The sequence below is a fragment of the Symphalangus syndactylus genome, chromosome 3 (genome assembly GCF_028878055.3).
Source record: "Symphalangus syndactylus isolate Jambi chromosome 3, NHGRI_mSymSyn1-v2.1_pri, whole genome shotgun sequence".
Lineage (NCBI taxonomy): Eukaryota > Metazoa > Chordata > Mammalia > Primates > Hylobatidae > Symphalangus > Symphalangus syndactylus.
In genome coordinates, this window is record NC_072425.2 from 144,055,170 (window position 1) to 144,077,130 (window position 21,961).

Below are 21,961 nucleotides of genomic sequence, written 5' to 3' on the forward strand. Positions count from 1 at the left end.
GTCTCCAACACTGGGAAATATCTTTTAATAGTCTCTTTGTCCTAGGTGGCTGTTATTTCACCTTCTGGAGTCACTCAGCAGTGATTCCATTGAGGCTGACCTCTTGCCAAGGGAGTGAATGGTGCTAATCTCTTCAATGTCTTCTGTGTCCCATGTTATTTTAGTTCTCATTGTAAGCTCATTCATTCATTCATTCATTCATTTAATGTTCATGAGGTCCAGAATGCATAACAGTAGAGAAGACTCATTCCCTGACTCTAAAGGTAGAATTGAGTGGGTACTAAAATACAGTGTGAAATATACCATGAGCTTTTTAGAAGAGAGTAAAAAGAGGTGAAAGGTCAGGGAGGCTTCCAAGGAAAGTAACCCTTATGCAGAGGTTTATGTGTCAATTATACCTCAATAAAGAAAAAAAGAAAGAAAGCAAGCAAGCTAAGGGAGAGACCAGAAAGAGTGGATTGAGGTCTGCCGTTGCTTGACACCGGTCTTGAATGCATTTTATCATTATGATAAATCTATTCCTCACTTTCCGGGTAACTATTAGCCTGTTAATTATCCCAGGTTAATCTCAGGATCCTTGTTTAAAAAAATGGAATAATATAACATTTGCTTCACAGCATTGATGTGGGGCCAGCAGCAGGGGTGTTTTTGAGCCACCCGCTGTAGTGCTAAGGGAAAAGGGGACCATGATAAGGGAAGTGACAATCAGAGACAAGTGAATTACAGCGTAAGCTCCCACAGAGCAGAGAGGACTTTTTCCATTTGAGGTATCAACAAGGGTCTGTGTGACTCTAAGGACATTAATTGTTCAACCACATCAAGCTCTTTTTTGTTCCTTCCCATCTCCCCTTGAAGCAAAATCTCCCTTCCTCTTCTGTTTCTTTCTCCTAATTTTTGCTGCAACCCTAAGCACCTGTAGCAAAGGGTGAGGGAGTCTGACCGCCTGGGTTGGACTCCGGATTCTGCATTTACTTGGTGTGTAACTCTGGATGCATTGCTAAACCTTTCTGAATGTAAAATGGAATACCTGCCTCAGAGCTGTGTGAGGATTAAAAGGAAAGAAAAAAAGGAAAGAAAGATATTGTTTGTAGAGAGCTTAGCATAGCACCTGGTACATAGTAATTATTCAATAGATGATAGCTAATATCATTATTGTGGATGCTGAGCTTCATTTTTTGTCTCAGTTGATTGTTATTAAGCCAGGCTAATGTGTTGACTGATGAGGCATTGGCCTGAGTTGTATTTGCATTTCAGATGGAGATACCTGAAGACCAAAATTTATACCACCCCTAAGGAGAGCAGCCGTCTTCCTTCCTGTCCTGAGCAGGAATAAACAAAGACTGCACAAACCCTTGCAGCGGGGTAGGTGGCAGGAGATGTTTCCAAGCTTTACACAAAGAAAACGGTGATGCCTAAGTACATGTTAAGTGATTTGCCACCTGTGCAAAAGTCTGCAAGATAGCCCTAGGGGGAGAGTTCCTGAGAAACCCGAGTCTGCAACCCTCATCTCCCTTCTGTGCTGACTCAGGAAGAAAATAAGCCCCAGCAGGAAACTCACCCTTTGAAATGTCAGAGTCCACGAGGTAAGGGCGAGGTGCCCTAAAGCATCCAAATGGCATCACCTGCCCCAAGAACTTATCCAAGCCCTCATCCTGACACTGGGGAGGCTGAGTTACCTCGGCAGGTGCCCCCGCCCCCGCAAATGAGAGAAGCAGCTGTCATTAATTTTCATTTGCTGAAATCAGCAACTTAATCCTAACTTAACCAGAGCGTGAATCTCCGCCTTCCCAGGTACAGGCCTTCCCTGGGAATGATTGAATTTCACCGGGTGTAATAAAATAAAGGGCTTCTGCTGAATCAGGCACCAGACTCACAGGCCTGTAAATTTCCCGCTTGCTCTTCAGGTCGGGGCTGTTATCTCCACCCCAGCCATCCCCTCATGTCATGGCGCCTGCTGTTTCCACAACATCTCCTGCTGAGAAGATGACCCCAGGTAAGGCATTCTCTCCAAATCAAAACTAGCATGGCCCTGAGTCCTCATTCAGGAAACTGGTGGCAGTGGGGAGCTCATGTTACAGACACACTCTCCAGATTGCCAGATCCGGCTAGTTTCAAAATATGCCCGGGTGCTCATTGCTGCATGTTCATTGATGGGGCTGAGAAGAGGGAAAGTGGAAGCCAGACCATCTAGGAGAATTCCAGTCCAGGTGTTCCCAGAGACCCAGGCTGTGACTAGGAGAGCAAGGATTGTACAATCAATTCTCTAGAGACCTTTAGCTTAGCAGAGTGTGTTCAATAAAGGCTGTTGGTTAGGATAAAGCAGAGAGCTAATCAGCCGAGGGAGATTTCCTTTAAGTGGGAGTTTTCAGAATCTGGTGTTTAGCAAGTGTCAGGCTTGAGAAGAGGCAAGATTGATAAGAGCTCAGACCCCGGAATCACTGCTTGTTGCCCAGTTTGACTTAGTAGATAGCACACACAAAAGCCAGTCACTCCCGTCTCTTGAGATGTCTGACTTTGCATTAAGACTTCTCTGGTGAGCTCCAGATGGGGGTTAGCAGAGGGTTGGGGCCCAGGACCCAGGGCTAGAGGTCCTGCCTTGCCTCTGACTATGGCCCATGGTGAGCTCACCTGAGTCTCAATCTCCTTCCCTGTGAACTAGGGGATGCGAGTGAATAACTTGACTAGGTTCTCTCTAAGGCCTCCCCCAGTTAAAATGTTTATCTCACCTCTAGGAGGCAGAGAGCTTGGGGTATTTGGGAAGCCAGGGAGTGAAAAATATGTCCTGTTCTTGGACACAGGGGCCAATCCAAATGGCGTGTCTTTTTGTCCCTGTTCGTAAGCTGGCCCAGGAAAGCTGCCAGGTGCTTTTGGTGGAGCAGCCAGAAACAGCTCTCCAAAGCCCTCTGACAGAGGCTGTGGCAGCAGAAGTGACGAGTGACAGGTCTTTTCTCTGAATGGGCACATCTCTCTGTGGACACCTGATTCCACTCCTACCTCACTGTCTGGGTTCAGTGATGGCTAGGAGCAAGAGCTCTTTGGGCAGAGAACCAGCTTCCAACCTTAGTGTTGGCAAACAGTGCAACCCTGGGCCACTCCGTTCCTGCCCTGCGGATCTGCCTGGAGTCAGGACATAATATCTGTGAAGCAGGAAGGACAGTGCCCAGAGCTTGCTCTATGAAGATCAGCTCCAGGAGGGAGACGGTGATTTCACGGCTTCTGTTAGGTAGTAAACTACTAGGGGGCAGGATCTTCATCCTGTTTATCTCTGCATCCCCCACTGGACCCACATAGTTGGTTCAGACTTGCTCAACACAAACCGATGGATGAATAAGTGAGTAAACACTGTCGGCTCATGGCCATGGGTTTCTGGCACCTGTGTCAAGATAGAGATGACTTGTAGGAGAAGCATCTCTGAAAAATGCCTTTCTTCAAGAAAAGCTGCTTCAGAAGCTCCATTATGCTTCTAAAACAGGGATCTCCAACCCCTTGGGGCCATGAACTGGTACCGGTCCATGGCCTGTTAGGAACCAGGCTGCACTGCAGGAGGTGAGTGGCAGGTGGGCAAGCAGTGAAGCTTCATCTGAATTTACAGCAGGTCCCTATCACTTGCATTACTGCCTGAGCTCTGCCTCCTATCAGATCAACAGGGACATTAGATTCTCATAGGAGCTCAAACCCAATTGTGAACCATGCAAGCCAGGGATCTAGGTTGCCTGCTCCTTATAAGAATCTAATGTCCAGTGATCTGTCACTGTGTCCCATCACCCCCAGATGGGACCATCTAGTTGCAGGAAAACAAGCTCAGGGCTCACACTGACTCTACGTTATGATGAGTTGTATCATTATTTCATTATATATTACAATGTAGCAATAATAGAAATAAAGTGCATAATAAATGTAATGCAATTGAATCATCCTGAAACCATTGACCCCTCCCCGCCAACCATCACCACCACACCAGTCCATAGAAAAACTGTCTTCCACAAAACTGGTCCCTGGTGCCAAAAAGGTTGGCTGCTCTAAAATAAGGCTGACTCTTCCAAAATTCTACTGATCTACCTGGCAACTCCTCAGTTCTTGCAAACCCCTCAGTTCTTGCAATGCCCCACTAGACAGGGGAAAGGACAGCAACCTTCCTGGGACATTCCAAGTGGACTCTTGGTGCCAACATTCTGCCATCCCCTGACAAGGAGCTTTTTCCCATGGAAGAGTCTAACACCTCTGGAAGTTTCTAAGTCCTGTACAGCAAAGCCAGAACTCAGAATACATCTCTCAAAAGACATGGAATAAGGAGCTCTCCTATGGGGCCAATGCAGGGACATGAGAAGCTGGTGTTGCTAAGATGTGCTGCTGTGGGCCCTGATTCATCTCTTCTGGAAGCCCAGGATGGGAGGATCCCCAGGGTTCTTTCACACGGACCCTCTCTGTGAAAGAGAGGCTTGTGCCTCTCTCCATAAGCCCTCACTCACCCTCACCTTCAAGGTCTTTCTATGCATTTCCAGCGGACACTTGGAGGGTTTTTGGGGTGCCTGGCTCCTAGGCTGTGCAGGCTGTCATGTGGCAGCTCTAGAAGTAATTATGAAGGCAGAACAGGCAGCAGGAGGACCATCAGTCAGCCCTGGATGGAGGCGCCTGTCCTGTGACCCACCTAGGGGACTGTCAGAAATAGAAATAATTTTAATAAAAAGGCACAGTCCTCAGTCCTTCTAATGCTGACCAAGCAAAATGGAGATTTTCATAAGAGGACAGGACTCTGCTTTTAGCAGCAAAGCAGCCCTGAGGGGTGGGAGTGGAGGAAATTTAGGGGAAAAAAAAATCCTGGTATATGTTTATAGTTCCTTTCCCCTTCTGCCTTTCTCTGTCTCAAGTGGCAGCAGGGATAAGGACAGAGGTGCTTTATATCCTCGGAAGTCAAACAGGGAGCCATTTATCAGAAATGGGACCAGCTTGCGACACAAATGGAAAAGCACAGAAATGTCATAGAAGTGTATCTTCCAGCTAGGTGTGGTGGCTTATGCCTTTAATCCCAGCACTTTGGGGAGGCCAAGGTGGGAGGATTGCTTGAACCCAGAACTTTGAGACCAGCCTGGGCAACATAACAACCTCATCTCGGGGAAAAAAAAAAAAAAAAAAAAAAAAAAGCCTATCTTCGGTGCTCTTCTGCTTCCTGTTTTTGCTCCTTCCATCCTTCCACAGAGCTCAAATTGTCTGTTTCTCCACTTGGCGCCCCTTCCCTTTCCCTGAGCAGCAAAAGCCACTGACTGTGAACTTCTTTAGGCCAGGACTTTTCCTCGTTCTGGCATCCCCACAACCAAATATGATGCCTGCTTCTGGCTGCTGCTTTTACAGTATTTGTTAAAGGAATGAAAAATTCTTCTCAAAGCTCCCAATCATACCTCGATGTAGAGGACTGGTAACAGCTGAGAGCTTTGCCTCTTCTCCTGGGACATCAGTATTTTAAAAACAGATCAAAGCGACATGGAAGAAGTTCAATTACATGGAATGGTAGAGTTCCAGACAGCATTTAATCCTTTCCTTTGAGCAAAGGACCTTCTCCATCCCTAAAACCAAATCACAGAAGCCTGTGGCCTGTCAGGGCCACTGGAAATGGGTGAGCATAACCCTCTGCATTTGCAAAGAACGGCTATCAATTTTAAGGCATTCATGGCCTTCTCCTGAAGGGGGAGGGGTGAAAAGCGTACTCTCTGTTCTGCGCTCCCTGAAATCATTCCATGTAAATGCAGATTGGGAGCCTTCCTTCCTGTGAGTGGTCACAGAGAAGACTGAGCAAAGTTGAAATGATAATTTTCCTTAAGAAAGAGAACAGTTTGGTTCATTTCCCCATGGCACCAACTGTCATTTCTCTTTACTGTAGCACTCCTCTCTTTCTGTCCCCCCCACACCCCTTAGGTGGCCTTTCTCATCCCCAGTAACCCCAGTTTTTACATCGATAGGTTCCTTTAATTATGCAAATCTCCCAAGTCGCTAGTATCTTCCTAGTTTAAATGGGAAAAATCCAGCCCCAGGTCCTGCAGTTATCTCCTTCCTCCTATTATTTCTCCACCAGATCCGGGCCCTTTTATATTGAACCTGAGGAAAGATGAAAGGCCACATTGCTGGAACATTAACAGGAGGGGGCCTAGATCATTAAAAGGAAGACCTTTCCCAACTTTTGATTTTCAAGAGACATTTGAAAATCTCTCCGTTCTGAGCAGCTGACTAAGGCAAAGACAACCTCTCCCAGAACAAAGCCAGAGCTTGCTCCGGTGGCCTGAGAATCCGGGCCCTTGGGGCTGTGTTCCTGACTCTTTCATGATCTTGTCCTGGAGAAGGAACTGGCTGGTTTCTACTGTCTGTTCCTACAATATTTAGGGGTTAGTTTGGCAGTTTGGCCCCAAGTCTGCCGGGAAGTAATGAGGAAATGAGAATGGGGAAGCAAGCCAGGCTCTAGCTGAAACGTCCATTGACTTGCCTCTTCTACACGAAGCTCACTGAGGGTTACGATGTGAGAACTGGACAGGCGTCCAAGATCAGAGTCAGATTAGAGTCCCTTTTATATCCGTGTCTGCTGCCAAATGCTACCTATGGGAGGAAGATTGTTGGTTTCCTGGGAAATGCTAACAAAGGGCCTGCCCTTAAACCCCTCCCAAAACAAAGTCCTTCACCTTTAGATCTCTCTCCTAAGTTGTAAGGCCCCTGACTCCCTCAGGAGGAAAGAGGTCAGGGATCTGAGAATGCACAAAAATAAACCCCTTCACATTCTTACCTTCCTCCATCTCAGTGGTTTCAGACTCTTGCTTGGGAGCATGACACTGAGAACAGAAATAGCTTCCAGAACACTTCAGATAAGTTCATGGATAATAGAGCCAAAAATGATCACTAAAAGGGAAGTCAGAAAGATTCAGAGCTCCATCTTTAGACAGGTCAGTAGAAAAAATTCTGAAATGTGGGGGTCAGAATGCTTGGATTCTAGTTCCAGTTTACCCATTGGTTGGTTATATGATCTTAACAAGCTACTTTCTTCTCTGGGTCTTAGTTTCTGCATCACTGAGATGAATGGTCTAGTCTATATGATTTTGTCCCAGTCCAACACTGATATTCTCAGTCTGAAATGCGTGTGGGTGTGCAAGTGTCTGTGTACACAAAAACAGTGAATTGTTGTCCAATACCCCCCTCCCCTCGAACAAAAAAAAAAAAAACAAAAAGGCCTGGCTAGGGACTGGACAAGGGCTTGCTCTCTGCCTGTCTGACCTTTCTGCAAACCTCTTCTTTCTTCTCTTCTCCCTTTAGCTGGAAACCCAACCACCAGGTTTGTGAAACAAAAACAGGGGAATGAAGATGCTCTGAAATGCTTATTTAGACAGTGCCAACATATCAAAAGAACAGTTGACACAAATAGGGTATCTAGTTACCATAGATCTTACGAAGCTCATTCAAAGAATGTAATGAAAAAAAATCAAATAATGAATCATTCAGGAAGACGCAAAGGATGGCTCCCATTCTTATTCTTTTGTTCTCCTTCGTATTTCAGAAGAGAAAAATAGATAGGAAATTAGAGCAAGAAGTTGGGGGATATTTCAGAAAGCAAAAGGGGCGATGATGAGAAGGATGCAAAAAAGATTGAAGGTTAGGAGAAGAGCAGAAACAAAGACTAACTACATCTAACAAAATAAAACATTGATGAAAATAACACAGGTGAAGAATTTTCTGGGGATGCATCTTTAAAACAATCATGGGAGGGGGAAAGAGAGGGTAGTGTGTTGGGTGGAAGGATGTATCAAGGTCCAGCTTTCCTGCTTCACTGTCTTGCTGAAGGCACAAAGACCTGAGCCCTGGGCTAAAGAAGGATCAGTGTGATTCAACAGGGCACCAGAGTGTCCCTAGGACCCTACTGGAGCTGAGCGCTCTGCTCTGTGCCACACCCTCAGCTCAGGGGCCAGTTCTGCCTCCACAATCCTGAATTGACCTGTGCTGAATGCTTGATTCATCAAACCCCCACTTACCTAGACATTCCTTTTCCAAAGTGCTTTGCCTGACATCAGCAATGCCTTTCTTTTGGCTAACTTTGTTCTGGCATCAGTTTTTGTCTTCACAGCATGCTGTGGTGGAAGGGGTCTGGGGCATGGATCAGACCGATGTGCCCTTGACTCAAACCCCTACTGGCTGTTTGATTTTAGGCAAGGTAGTTTCTTCCTTGATAAAGTAAGGCTGATAATAATATTACCTACCCTGAAGGCTTGTTGTAAGGATTAAGTGAGATCACAAATGTGGAAGGATTTAATACAGAGAGGTACTGAGAAAACCTGGGTGGCTTTCTCTTCCCAAGCCAGATCTAGCTGCAGAGATGAGGAAGTAGCAAGAAGCCCTAGAAAGATAAGAAATGTGTGTAAATATGGTGGTATCCAGAGCTCCCCGTTCTGATCACCAGTGTGCTAATGGCTTTCTGTAGGATTTGGATCCATAATCTCTGAGTGGGTCTGATTATGTGTGTGTGACATGAGAAGATTAAAGGCAACTTCCCTCAAGTAGTGGGAGGCTTCTTGATGAAAGTTTTAAAGCTCTGTGAGCCCTCGGGTATATCTGCTCATCATAAAAAAGGAGTTATTTCCCAGGAGAGTGAGAAGAACTGTCCCAAAGTTGCAGTGGTCCCTATCCTCCCTGGAGCCCAGGCGTCAGGGACAAACACCACTGCTCACAGAATGCAGAGCCCAGTCAGCAACCATCCTCCCCTTCCAAAGGCTGTCACTACCTGTTTTCACTCCCTTCGTCAGAAATGACAGGTTGGAGCAAGAGAGAGAGAGAGAGGCATAGGCAGATATTGTAGCATTTCTTACTTTCATCTTTCACCCTTTTCCAGGTAGGAGTCAGTACATTGATAACTTCCAAAGAAGTATTAGGTTAGAAAGATGTGCCCTGCGTGTATCTCCTGTAGGGATCTCCTGGGTCTGACCTGGGCTAAGAAGAAGCCAGATAAGGAAGCCAAAGAAGGACAGAAGCCCAGCGTTTGTCCTGGGTCTCTTTCCTTCCTCAGCAGAGGAGTCCTTTCTCCCAGGAGGTGGTAGGAAAGAAAAAGTTCATGTAGAACACAAAACTTAGCAGTGCATTTTATGGGATGTCTTATATTGTTTGCTTTACTTTTGTTCTCTTTTTTTAAAACATGGATTATTTATTGTCCTCAGATAAATTGTAAATAAATCAAAACTCATGTTCTATAGTCAGCCTGATTCACTACTACTTGGTGATTACTTCTCATGGTGGGAATATGCATTTTATCTTTTCTCTCCTCCTTTCAAAATCTGCAGATAACTCATTTTCTTCCACCAGTAAAACTTCCTCAAATAATTTTGAATGGCTACGATTCCTCCATATTGTTCCATCTCCTTAGCACATCTAAATGTAAATGTAAATGTACATTTTTATGCTATAATAATGAATTCTATTAATACGTATCATATATGGGTATTTTTTATATATGTACGTGTGTGTGTGTGTGTGTATATATATATATATATGTATGTATTCCTTATATGCACTGATACCTCATTGGATTGTATGTGCTTGCCTGTCCATTAAACCATACATAGAGCCATTCCTAGCAGGATATGAGAGGCCAAGGAAATTACCCCATGATTTTTTTTACAGGTAAAATCTGATCGAACAACAGTGGCTGCCTTCATCAAGGGAGCCTGGAGAGCAAACAGCAGAAAAACAGTCATCTGGCAACATGTTGCAGGAAAAAGACATTACAAAAGAATAACGAGCTTGAGGTACGCCAGGAGGGACAGGGTGGCTGCCACAGCTAGTGGCCTACTTGCTAGTTGACCCTTCCTCTTCTCTATGAGGAAGTGCCGTGGGAGCCAGAATGTGCCAAGCCCTGCCCATTACTCACGTTGGCTTTTCTGGGATGGATTTGATAATAAGTTATTTGTGATAATGGATGGCAGCCACTGGGGCCTGAGAATGTAAGCACACACCAAGTATTACCTGTAGACTGTAAACAGGAAAGCACAACTACTTTTCTGCACAATTTGTAGATTTCTTTGGCTATTTATAGAATTTTTTTTTTGCTTATATTTGAAAATAATTGTGGGAATTATTTAGTAAGTAAAAAAGTAAAGCCGGGCGCAGTGGCTCATGCTTGTAATCTCAGCACTTTGGGAGGCTGAGGCTGGTGGATCATGAGGTCAGGAATTCAAGAGCACCTTGGCCAACACAGTGAAACCCCCGTCTCTACTAAAAATACAAAAATTAGCCTTGCGTGGTGGCAGGAGCCTGTAATCCTAGCTACTCGGGAGACTGAGGCAGGAGAATTGCTTGAACCTGGGAGGTGGAGGTTGCAGTGAGCCAAGATTGCACCACTGCCCTCCAGCCTGGGCGACAGAGCTAGACTCTATCTCAGAAAAAAAAAAAAAAAAAAAAAAAAGGAAAAAAGAAAAAAAAAAGAGTAAATCCTCTGTAATTATGCTTATCTGAGGTGGATTCCAGGTCTTGCTCTTTCTAACCCTATGACTTCAATCAAGTTACTTCACTTTTCTGACACTTTGGGCAAAATGGGTTTAAACAATGCCTATTTTGAGGAGTTGTTGAGAGAATTATATATAACCTACAAAAGTGTATAGTACATCCTTGGTGTATAGTAAATGCTCAATGACAACTATTGGTATTAATATTTCCCCACTGTACATTACCCACAGTATCCAGCAATGGTATTGATGACCTAGCATCACGCTTACATATTAATGATAGTAACAAATGCAAACATCACTGGCATTAAAACCATGGTCCACCCTGAGTCCTTGCCCTTGCCCTCATTGTGTTGTTGTCCCCCTGATTTCTCTATAGGCTTTCCTTGTGCTCCTGCATCCCTCTAGCTACCTTCTGTGAAACTGAACCTGGCCTGGTCTTAAGAGCAAAGACCTGAACCCTGGAGCCACTTGAGGAGCCAGAACGAGGGGTCCCCATATCCTTCTTAGACCTTGTTTATTCTTTCCATGACACCTACTCATTCACATATTGTGGAATTTCCTCATTGTCTCTCATTTAAAAGTCATAAATAACATTAATCAATATAAGAAAACAGGGACAGTCAATAACAAACTGTGTGGAGAACAAGGGACATGTGAGAGCACTCTGGTTCTCCAGGCTATCCGACTGGCGATGCTGCTTAAGTCCTATCTTGTACCCACTGCAGTGAGTAAATTGGATTGCTGAGCGAGAAAAAAAATGACATATTTCCCTTGTAGTGGAAGAACCTAAAAGGCTTTTTTTCCGATTTTCAGATTCAGGTCACACAGCCCAAAACTCTTCTTATCTGCTTTCATTATATATATATTTAACATCTTATGATGAGGTTTGATCTTCTTTAAGGCTTTGATTAAATAGTTTTTGCACTTCCTGATGTGCAAGTTCATGATTTTCTATCAGAAGATGCCTTGATGCCTCACATGGACTTTAGAATGAAAATGTTTTCACCCTCAAGCCATAATGGGTTTTTCATCATCGACATTATTATTATTATTATTATTTTATTTTTTGACAGAGAGACAGGGGGGAACGCCTCTCCCTGCCAAGCTGGGCCCTGTGGGCTCCCCTCCGCAACCCTAAGGCGGGAGGCTGAGGGCAGCGGGGAGTCGCGCTTCACCTTCGCCCCTCGTTTGACCCATGGACTCATTAATGGAAGAACAGAGGCAAGCAAGTTCACGGGAAGAAACGCGCCCTCCCAACTGGAGGCCATCAGCTGCCCACTCGGGAACATCTCAGGGTGCCAACTGCATCTCTGCAGGGTCACCAGCCATTTCTAGGACATATGTTTGTCCTTGTGGTATTTGGGCTGGAGGACTCCAACAGAGATCAAGTGTGGAGAGCAGTTCCACAGTCTCACAAAGAAAACCGCGGAAGTCTTGCTCTCATAGGAGTCATGACAGCAGTCATTTGAAGAAGCCCATACGTATCAAATGTATTTGTGGCATTAACAAAAAAGGACAACAGTCTTCTACTGAGGTGTGGCAGTGGGATTTCAGCAGCAATTTCTGCCTATGCTCCAACTCTCATACATGGAGACATGTTGCCCTATTTTCCTCTCTAATTGCCTTACATATGTATATTGCTTTATTTCCCGACCTGAGAGCGTTAGATCCTCAAGAAGAAAAACTGTATCTCCCATTTTCCCAGTATGTCAGTTTCACTCAGAACAATTTGATGCACACAGTTGGGATTTAATCCATATTTGCCAGTGAGATCTTAGAGTATCAAGGAAAACGATTCCCTCAATTCTGTGAATTTCTCTGAGGTTTGCATGGATACACTTCCGTTGTTGACATTCAATGCATGTGAAATAGGCATCAGAGCTTTTTACCTGCCTCACTGGGGACAGGGAGGCTGCATGAGCTAATGTCTAGGAAGAACTCATCGCAGTTACACACACGCACACACGCGTGGTGGGAGGCTTATTCCCACCTCTCAGGCTTGCTAAAATGGAAGTTTCACAAGCTTCCTGGCACTTTCTTCTGGAAATTGTGTGAGAATGTGCTCCTTGCCCTTCTTTCAGTTTTTAGCTCCCAATTCTAGTGTCTAAAGTCAGAAAGTAGGGGTGAGAAATAATGAAGAGAAGGTTAACCAGAGTTCATTGGATCTCAGATAATTAAGAGACCCAAGTACAAGGAATTATTCATCTCTCTGGTCTCCATCAAATGCCACGCTATGTGTTTTTCTGCAAGCCTTCCTCTGTAATTGGCTAAGCAGGGATAGCTCTGTTCTTAACCTGCAACAACTGTCCCCCAAACAGAGGCTGATTCAGTTGTGGTAATGGGAGGAAGCTAATGGCCAAGCAAGTCTACTCCTCTGACAGCCATGGGCTCTCTGGACATATGTCTTGAGGCCCGAACCTTATCTCTCATCTTCAAACACAGGCTCACATTTAGGTGACGCACCTAAACCTCACAGCTTGATTTTCCAAACCGTGAGTGTGTCTGATCAATGATGGGGTCACTGGGAGACAGATACCTGATTGATCGATCAGGCTACTTGTTTTTCCACATTTTTTCTGACTTGGATTTCAGACCTGACTTGGCATTTGAAGAAGGTCAAGAGCATAGGTTTGCCAACTCACATGCTTGTAAAGCACATATCATTCAGCATAATAGCCCCTGAGATAGTTCAATTCCACCTCCCAATGTGTGTGTGTGCGCGTGTGCAGGTGTACATGTGATTGATTGATTGCTGGGTTTGAAGCTATACAATGCTATGGCCTTTTATCCTGGCCTATGTTTCATAGCACATTCCAGCTGTTCAGAGCCACAACTTGAAAAGATGTGCTGATTGAAATGCTAACTGTACACTAGACATGCAGTCAGCCCCGTACAATTAACAAAGAAAAGGGCCCCTCCCTGCTTTTCCCACTGTTCTTATTTTTCCCAAAACTATTTCTTTCCTTCCAGAGAAAAGGGGAATGTGCAGAGAGGCAATTAGTCATAACTATATATGTGCTGGAGTATAGGAGAACTAGTCGAAAAGAATTTTCAAGTCCCAAAATTGTCTAATAAAAACTACCCAACAACATCATAATTTTTGGAGGAAGTTAAATTTTTATAGAGTTTGGTGGTAAGAAAAATTTGCTAAAAGAGAGTGCTTTTAATCATTACACTGTCATTTTGCAAAGTAATTGTGGAATTAGGAATAATTACACTCTAAAGAAGGAAAACGAAACAATCTGTCTTATGATCTTTTAAAATAGAATTATGATTTGGGTTTTCTCCATAAATTGAAAAGAAGAAAGGCATGAACTTGTGGGTGAGGTAATAACCTGGGGTCTTGGAAACCTAGGTTTAAAGCTTTAAGTACTCAATGCTTTAAGTACTCAGCAATGGGTAGCTATACTTGAGATTATAGGCGGGATTTTATGTGCAGCAATGTAGAAGATGCAGGGGCCCGGGATGGGCTGCCAGGTTTTCCAGCGAGTGCTAAGGCATCCACTAAGGATCATGAATGTGAACAGGATAATGAATCACTGTCTACTTACTCTTTTGGAAAAACTTCCATATCTCTGCCAATTGAATCACACTATAACCAGTCCCAGGCAATTCAACATGACAAGTTCCACTTCGAACAGTGCTGGGTGTCATTCTGAGGGTCCCTGTGTACAGACATAAAAAGTTCCATTTGTTCTTACACTGTGAAAATGACAGAACAAATATTATGGGGATTATGCCTGGGGAAAAAAAATCTACCTCTAGATATTCCTGCCACCCTGGAGAGAAAATCAGCAAAATTTAGAATCTTGGATCTCTTCCACTCACACTAGGATGTTGTTTCTAGAAATCTCCCTAAAGTATGGTACTGACTCTTGGTGGTAAAAGGGGAGAGGCTTAGAACTGAAGACTGAGGGTTAAAAGTGGACGGTCAACCCATTGAATGAAGGCCTAGCAGGAAATAGAGAGACAAAAATATAGGCATTAAGGGAATAATAGCTGAATAGTAATAATAATACATTATGTCAACAGCGGTGACAAAGGAAACAGTCAATGTATTTATAGAGCTAAATAAACGGCAGATCTAGGTCCCACGTTTTGACTCTGAACAACCTTCTCAGTTGGATTTTGCTTCTGCCTAAGGATTATTTTGGAAAGAGCTATTATTATCCGTGATTTATCATGCTGCACTGGGGGGAACTCGTACTTTCCACGGAGACAATTATTGAATTTTCACTGGAGGCCCTTAAAGGGGCCAGGACCTGTTCTGAGGGTTCAGGTGGGAAAGATGTGCCAGCAGGGGGCTGCAGCCTGGCACCATGGGAGGTGTGTGGTGTTGACCACTTCTGTGCCCAGATGCCTCAGACGCTTTCTCATTAGATGCACCCTTCAGTTTCCTGGTTATTAAAACAGGACTGGGGAGAGGAGTTCACATTTATGGTGAGTCCGTGCAAGAAGACCCTCCGACAGGTACCTGTCACCCCCGCGGAGACACTGATTGCAGCCTGTTCTGAAGCGTCACTGAAATAGAAACCAAGTCAAAGCCGTGGCCTAGAAAGAGAGTCTGGGCAGAATTCTGCAAGCAGATTCTTTATTTGAGTAAGTATTCATTGAAGAAGCCCAGTTGTGCAGCTGTGTTTGGGTGGAGGTCATCAGAGGTTTAGAAAAAGAGAGAAGTCACGGTTAATATTAGAAAAGAATTCTGAGAATCTGGAGGAAGGAAAATGCATTACTGGTTCTAAGCAACAACTGTGAAAATAAACAATGATAAATACCGTATTAAATCTAAAGAGTTACGTTAATAGATAATAACAAGTAGGAGAGCTAATAGCTAGCCGTTAATACAGGCCAATTTATTATTTAAAACATTTATTAAGATTTAACAATAGTCATAATTTTTTTGTGAAACTGTTATTAAACTGAATCTCTGCATACATTAATCAACTGATGTTTATCATTCAGAATGTATCTCATTATATCCAAAAGGGTGTGTGTATATGCTTCCAAAACAAACTGGGAGATTTAAAATGAACCGTAGTTCATTTTTGCAAAGTGTAGATGTGTGAAGATTATTATGTTTGCCAGCTGGGTAGCCAGACAGCGAAGTGGACTTGTCTAATTAGGAACAATTGCTGACAAATCAATTCTTTCTTTTATAGGACAATTACAATTTGTGTGTATATGTGATTGTGTTTTAAATTCTAATTTGATTTTGTGCATTGTTCTGCAACCAAGTTAATTCTTTGAAGGCTTTTTAAATGGTACAAATTTTCCATAAAATATAAATAGGTTTATTGCTGTTTTATCAGTCACGCAAATAATCCAAGATCCATCTATTGACATAATTCAGGCATTAACGGTGTATAATTACTCACATGAAGCCTTCAGTCTGGCTTACTATACGGAGCCCCAAATATGACTTTAAATTGCTTGCCTACTCTTTTCCTCTGTTATTTCTCTCCCTCTCTTTTCATCTTTGCCTATTAAAATTCTTCCTAGTCTTTAAGCACAGCTCAAAGATCACTTCCCTGGTTTCTGTCATTTAGAAGGGATCTTTCTAACACTTGCTTCTCCACTTTTATCTCTCATTGGGTCTAGCATAGTGCTTTGCACTGGGACATAAAAACGATATATTTTACTTATTTTTTATTTATTTACTTTTTTATTTTTTGAGACAGAGTCTTGCTCTGTCGCCCAGGCTGGAGTGCAGTGGCATGATTGCAGCTCCCTGCAACCTCTGCCTCCGAGGTTCAAGTGATTCTCTTGCCTCAGTCTCCCAAGTAGCTGGGACTACAGGCATGCACCACCATGCCCGCCATGCCTGGGTAATTTTTGTATTTTTAGTAGAGACAGAGTCTCACCATGTTGGCCAGGATGGTCTTGAAATCCTGACCTCAAGTGATCCTCCTGCCTCGGCCTCCCAAAGTGCTGGGATCACAGGCGTGAGCCCCCACACCCAGCTATAATGTTTTGTTTTGTTTTGTTTTTGTTTTTTTTTGAAGAAATGAGTTTCCTGAGGACAGAAGTACCTAGTCTCCCTGTTCTGACACCACAGCTCCTGGAATAGACACATGGAAAGAAGATGGACACTGAAGGAAACTCAAATCCATGTGTGGCCAAATGAACTCAGGGGAGTGCAACTTACTTACAAGGAGAGGGAGGATGTACAGCAGGTCCTAGAATAATGTTGTTTCTTTCAATATCATTTTGTTATAATGTTGAAATCCATCCTGGGTGGAGTTGGCACATTCTCCCCATGTCTGCAAGGGTTTTCTCTGGGTACTTCGATTTCCTCCCACATCCCAGAGATGTGCCTGATAGCCTCACTGGCATGTCTACATGGTCTCAGCACATGCGCGTGTGTGTGTACATGGGCACTCTACCATGGGAGAACATTCTGTCCAGGGCTGGCTCCCACCTGGTGCCTTGGACTGGACTAGGTGGGTTGGGAAATGAATGAATGAATATAATGATTATAAAATAAAAATTTATAAATTCTATGATAGTAATACAAATACATAACAATAAAACGATGCCGTATGAAAGTGCTCGGTGAGCCCACCATGTTTCTGATCGTTTTTGAACTGCGTGATGGTAGGAGATTTTCTGACAATTTCCGCTTTGCAAACATTTATTCCTGGATTTAACTCACCACCACTATGACTGCTGACACTACTGATTCACCAAAAGGTGGGTAAATACATATCTTACTTGTTTGTACTAATCTTTCTGAAATGCATAGATCACATGTATTTCAATGTTTACTATTAGAAGTGTTTTGGATCTTTATTTAGAAGTTTGGTGACGTTTCTGTGACTAGAAATATCCTGTAGGAACTTTGCTCTTGTTTATGTCAATTGGCCTACAGTAAAATTGGTTTTGTTAGATGGTGTTTTGCCTAAAGTTGTAGTTTCTGAGAACTTATCGACAAAGTTAAGTGAGGAATTGCTGTAGTAGTCATCATCTTTCTTCCCAAAGTCTGTGATTTGATTGGCCATAATTGCCTGGGGGAAGTATTTTTACTTTTTGGTTTGCAAATCTTAATCTTCAACAATTAAGCAGGAAAACATCTGCCACCCACAGTATGGGGCAGCAAGGTTTCCATCTGGTGGATGAAGTATGAGGCCTCTCTGTTCATGTGTGCTCAGCAGAGGCAGCAGTGGGTGACAACCTCCGGGTTGTGCAGTCCGGGTCAGGAGACCTGAGAGAGCCTGCTGCCCCTCTGAACAATTACACTCACACACCACATGCTGTACCTTGTCCAATTAGTCTGCAAGGGGGCAGAGACCCAGGGCTTGCATTGTTCTAAGGGCCTGTTTGTGTACGGTGTGGGGAACAGTTTTAAATATGTTTCAGTGTTGCAGAACCTTGAATTCCAAGTGACTGGTGTTTCGGTGCTCCTCACAGGTCCAAACAGTCTAAGGTGTTAAGAGAGAGAAATGCATATTGGATTTCAGCTCTACCTTCTGATCAGTTTTGCCTAGAAATCACCTTTTGGGGATCAGAGGAGTCTGTCATCGTCTGATCAGACAGTATCACTGGCTCCTCCAGTGAAATCTTCTATTGTAAGAATTTAGATACCTATCCATGAGTAACTTGATCATATTCCCTTAGTCGACACCACGCTGGCAGAGAATAACATACATTGGGTTCAACCTCTTAAACTCAGTAAGTACAACTTGACCACTTACAACTATATGAAGATGTCCCCAATATGATAAAACATACGGAAGACGTCAAGTCACTTAAGATTTTATCTCTAAAATATTTCTCTCTGAAATGTTTTGGCCCCCATTGCTTAGCTGTCACCTCTTTGGTTCAGGACAGATGACTTCTTGCTGAGGTTAAGATAATCTTTGCTCAGTTTCTTCACTTCTTAAATTTTCCCACTCCAATCTAGTCTTTCCATTTTGTCAGAATTTTCTTCCTGAAGTTCTGATCAGCTCTCCCAGTTACTTCCAACGACTCTGCTGTGGGTTTCATGCTATTACACACCATGGCTCACTCTCTCTCTCTGACTTTATTTCCCGCTTATCGACTGCAAATATTTTATGAGCTAATCGGGTGGAACCAACCCACTGTTCCACACTCTTGGCCTTGTGCCTCTCCTGGTCTGTGTTAGCCTTGCTACATGGAATTCTCATGCCTGGGTATAATAACATTTGATCCATCCTTTAAGGCCCATCTCAAACCATGTCTCCTCAACACCTTTCCAGAATCTTACTAACTAGGATATCTGCTGTTTCTACTCAGCTCTTATAACACACTGAACTTCACTCAATCTGTCCTAGAGTCATTTGTGTATTTGTTTCAGTTACGTACTCCAGTGTTTCCCAGAGTGTTTTCCTGGAACCCTAGGCCTATGAAATATGATGCTAGTAGAGTTCAAAACTTAAACAAGGCTGGGCGCGGTGGCTCACGCCTGTAATCCCAGCACTTTGGGAGGCCGAGGCGGGCGGATCACAAGGCCAAGAGATCAAGCCATCCTGGCCGACATGGTGAAACCCCGTCTTTACTAAAAATATAAAAATTAACTGGGCGTGGTGGCATGTGACTGTAATCCCAGCTACTCAGGAGGCTGAGGCAGGAGAATCATTTAAACCTGGGAGGCGGAGGTTGCAGTGAGCAGAGATTGTGCCACTGCATTCCAGCCTGGCGACAGAGCGAGACTCCATCTTGAACAAACAAACAAAAAAAAAACTTAAACAAATTTGCAAAGTGCTGCAGTCATTTTTCTCTTCTTAGAGCTTTGCAAGGTATATCAGCATGGCAACGGTTCTGAGAAGCTGGATAGTGAAAAAACCTGTATACTTGTGTTTAATCTGAAGCTTCTGAAATTTATTTGTTCACAAAATACCTTTTTAATGTAACATCTATTAACTAGTATTCCATGGAAAGAACTCATTCTGGGAAATCTTTTCTAGTGTATTATAAAGTCTTTGAGAGTAGGGAATCTCTTTTATCTTTGACTATCCCATAGTGTCTAGCAAAGTCCTTGTATGTAATAAGTGCTCAATAAATATAAGCTGAAATAAGTTTTATTGGCACCATGAACTATTTGGGCTCCCTAGGAATATAATTTATTATTCTGATTTTATAATTTGTTTTTTGTGTCAACATGGGCAAGTCATTTTTTATTTCTTTTCTTAATTCTATGGCATATTATTCCGTTTATAAGACAGTCATGAGGTTATAATAACTGATGTACTGACAAAAGACATGAGAAGGGTTGGGGGCAAAGGAGTAATAATATAAGATGCTAAGTAAAATGTCACATGGTATGTCGCATTTCTCTGAGATGATCTTATTATATTTTTTCATTTTTATTAATATTTATTTTTTTTATTATACTTTAGGTTTTAGGGTACATGTGCACAATGTGCAGGTTTGTTACATATGTATCCATGTGCCGTGTTGGTTTGCTGCACCCATTAACTCGTCATTTAGCATTAGGTGTATCTCCTAATGCTGTCCCTCCCCCCTGCCCCCAACCCACAACAGTCCCCAGAGTGTGATGTTCCCCTTCCTGTGTCCATGAGTTCTCATTGTTCTTATTTTTGTCTTGTCTAGTTTAGTGATAATTGCAGATGCTATTGTTTACAGAGCAATTATAATGTGCCAGATACCACACTGAGCGTTTTACACATATTATCTCATTTTGTCTTTGTAAAAACCCCAAGAGGTAAGCATTCTCATTCTTATTTTTTAAATAAGGAAACTGAGACTTCAGTAATGAGGCACAGGGTCCCAGACTTGGTAAGGAGTAAGGCTGCTTCACACTCAGAGCCCACTTTCTTCCCCACCGTGCTAGGCTCACTAGTGGGGCTGAGCTCGGGGCCTGGCGGGCAGCCCTTCTCTCTCCCCATTCTTCGCTGTCTCTTCCCACCTGATTACTAACGGACAGTCTGTCGGTATAGGCACCCTTCAGCGTTAAACTGTTTAGGTGACCGAAGCTCCTCTTCTCATTCCATTCCTTGACTACTTGGTGAGGTTGTGGGGAAGGCAGAGGAAAACTCTGGAGAGGAAGCCTGCGCAATGCACTGAATGTTTGTGTTTCCCCAAATTCATGTGCTGAAACTTAACCCTCAGTTGAAAGGTATTTGGAGGTGGGGTCATTGGGAATATATGGGAAACTCTGCACTCATGAATGAGATCAGTGCCCTGATAAAACAGGCTCAGAGGAACTCATTCTACATGTGAGGACCCAGTGAGAAGGCACCAGCTGTGAACCAGCAAGTGAGACCTCACCAGATACCAAATCTGCCAGTGCTTCAGTCTTTGCCTTCCAGCCTCCAGAAGTGTGAGAATTAAATTTCTGTTGTTTATAAGCCACCCAGTCTGGGGTACTTTGTTATATCAGCCTGAATAAATGAAGGGAGCCTATATCCTGGGCTCTTGCTATTTAAACATAGTTGAAATAGAAACCCTTCCCCGACAAATAGTCTGAAATATTTAGATTTACATACCAGGTAGATCCAGTGTGTAATGGGTGTGATGTCTGAAATTTATACAGTTTGGGGGACTCTTTTTAAAAATGCAAAATTACAAACATGAAATCTGTTATGGAGCATGGGAATAGATTCTTGCGAGAGGCACTGAAGCTCACTGAAGTTTAAGATTTAGTAACTTCTTGTTATAGTCCCTCCTGTCTGCCCCAACTATAGAGTCCTACACTGGGGACTCTGCAAGTTTTAAAAAGTAGAAGACACTTGCCTTGTCCGTAGTGAATTTAGCATTCTTATGTAAACATGGTTTGAGAAGAGCTACAAAGTAAATGGTCAGTGAGTGGCCATCGACTCAGTGCCCTGAAGAGATGCTGAGTGAAAATTGGGTAACTTACCAGATTAGATCATCTCTCTGCTAAGAGTAGCACGAAGTTGCTTTAGACATGGGTGGTCACTTGTCCAAGTTAGAACGTAAGGAAAAGATGCCATAACTATATTAAGAATTGATAGACCTATGTTAGCCTCTCATATTTGTAATTATGACATCTAGTATCACAATTAGAAATGCAAAGACTTGACTTTACATGGTCCTTACAGGGCAGTTTGCTGTTTCAGGACAGAGGCAGTGGGTCTGGCTTTCCATGACCCACCTGCAGGTACACTCCTGTGGAAGATGACCTCATGCCTGTAGGAACTCTGTGGCCTACTTGTGGGGCATCTCTGAAATGTCATGCTCTGACCTCTCAGGGTTTTCTTTCTAAGCCATTTACATTTATGCTCATCTAGCAAGCAGGATACCCATTACAGGACACTCCAACTCTCATTTTCAGAATGCTTCAGTGGCAACGTCCTCCAGGGATGCCTCAAAAGCAGATTATCTGCCCATACTCAGTTTTGCCCAGCCTCCTTCTAAATCTCCATGACCTTCAGAAAGGTCAAGGAAATGTTACAGGAGATGGATCAGACGCACCTGGAGGGTACAAACAACTGTTTCCACTCCGGAGGGCATCACTGCAATTGTGCTATACTTTGCTCGTTTCACTCCCTCCA

The 21,961-nt window shown here is 43.4% G+C and overlaps 1 long non-coding RNA gene across 1 annotated transcript; it reads left to right on the plus strand.

Moving 5' to 3' along the window:
• The first annotated feature begins 1,284 nt into the window (after positions 1–1,284).
• Positions 1,285–16,694, plus strand: LOC134736136 (uncharacterized). The gene is made up of 5 exons (XR_010119898.1): positions 1,285–1,362; positions 1,905–1,993; positions 9,643–9,767; positions 14,880–15,065; positions 16,522–16,694. It is a non-coding gene; the product is annotated as an uncharacterized lncRNA (long non-coding RNA).
• The last annotated feature ends 5,267 nt before the right edge of the window (positions 16,695–21,961 follow it).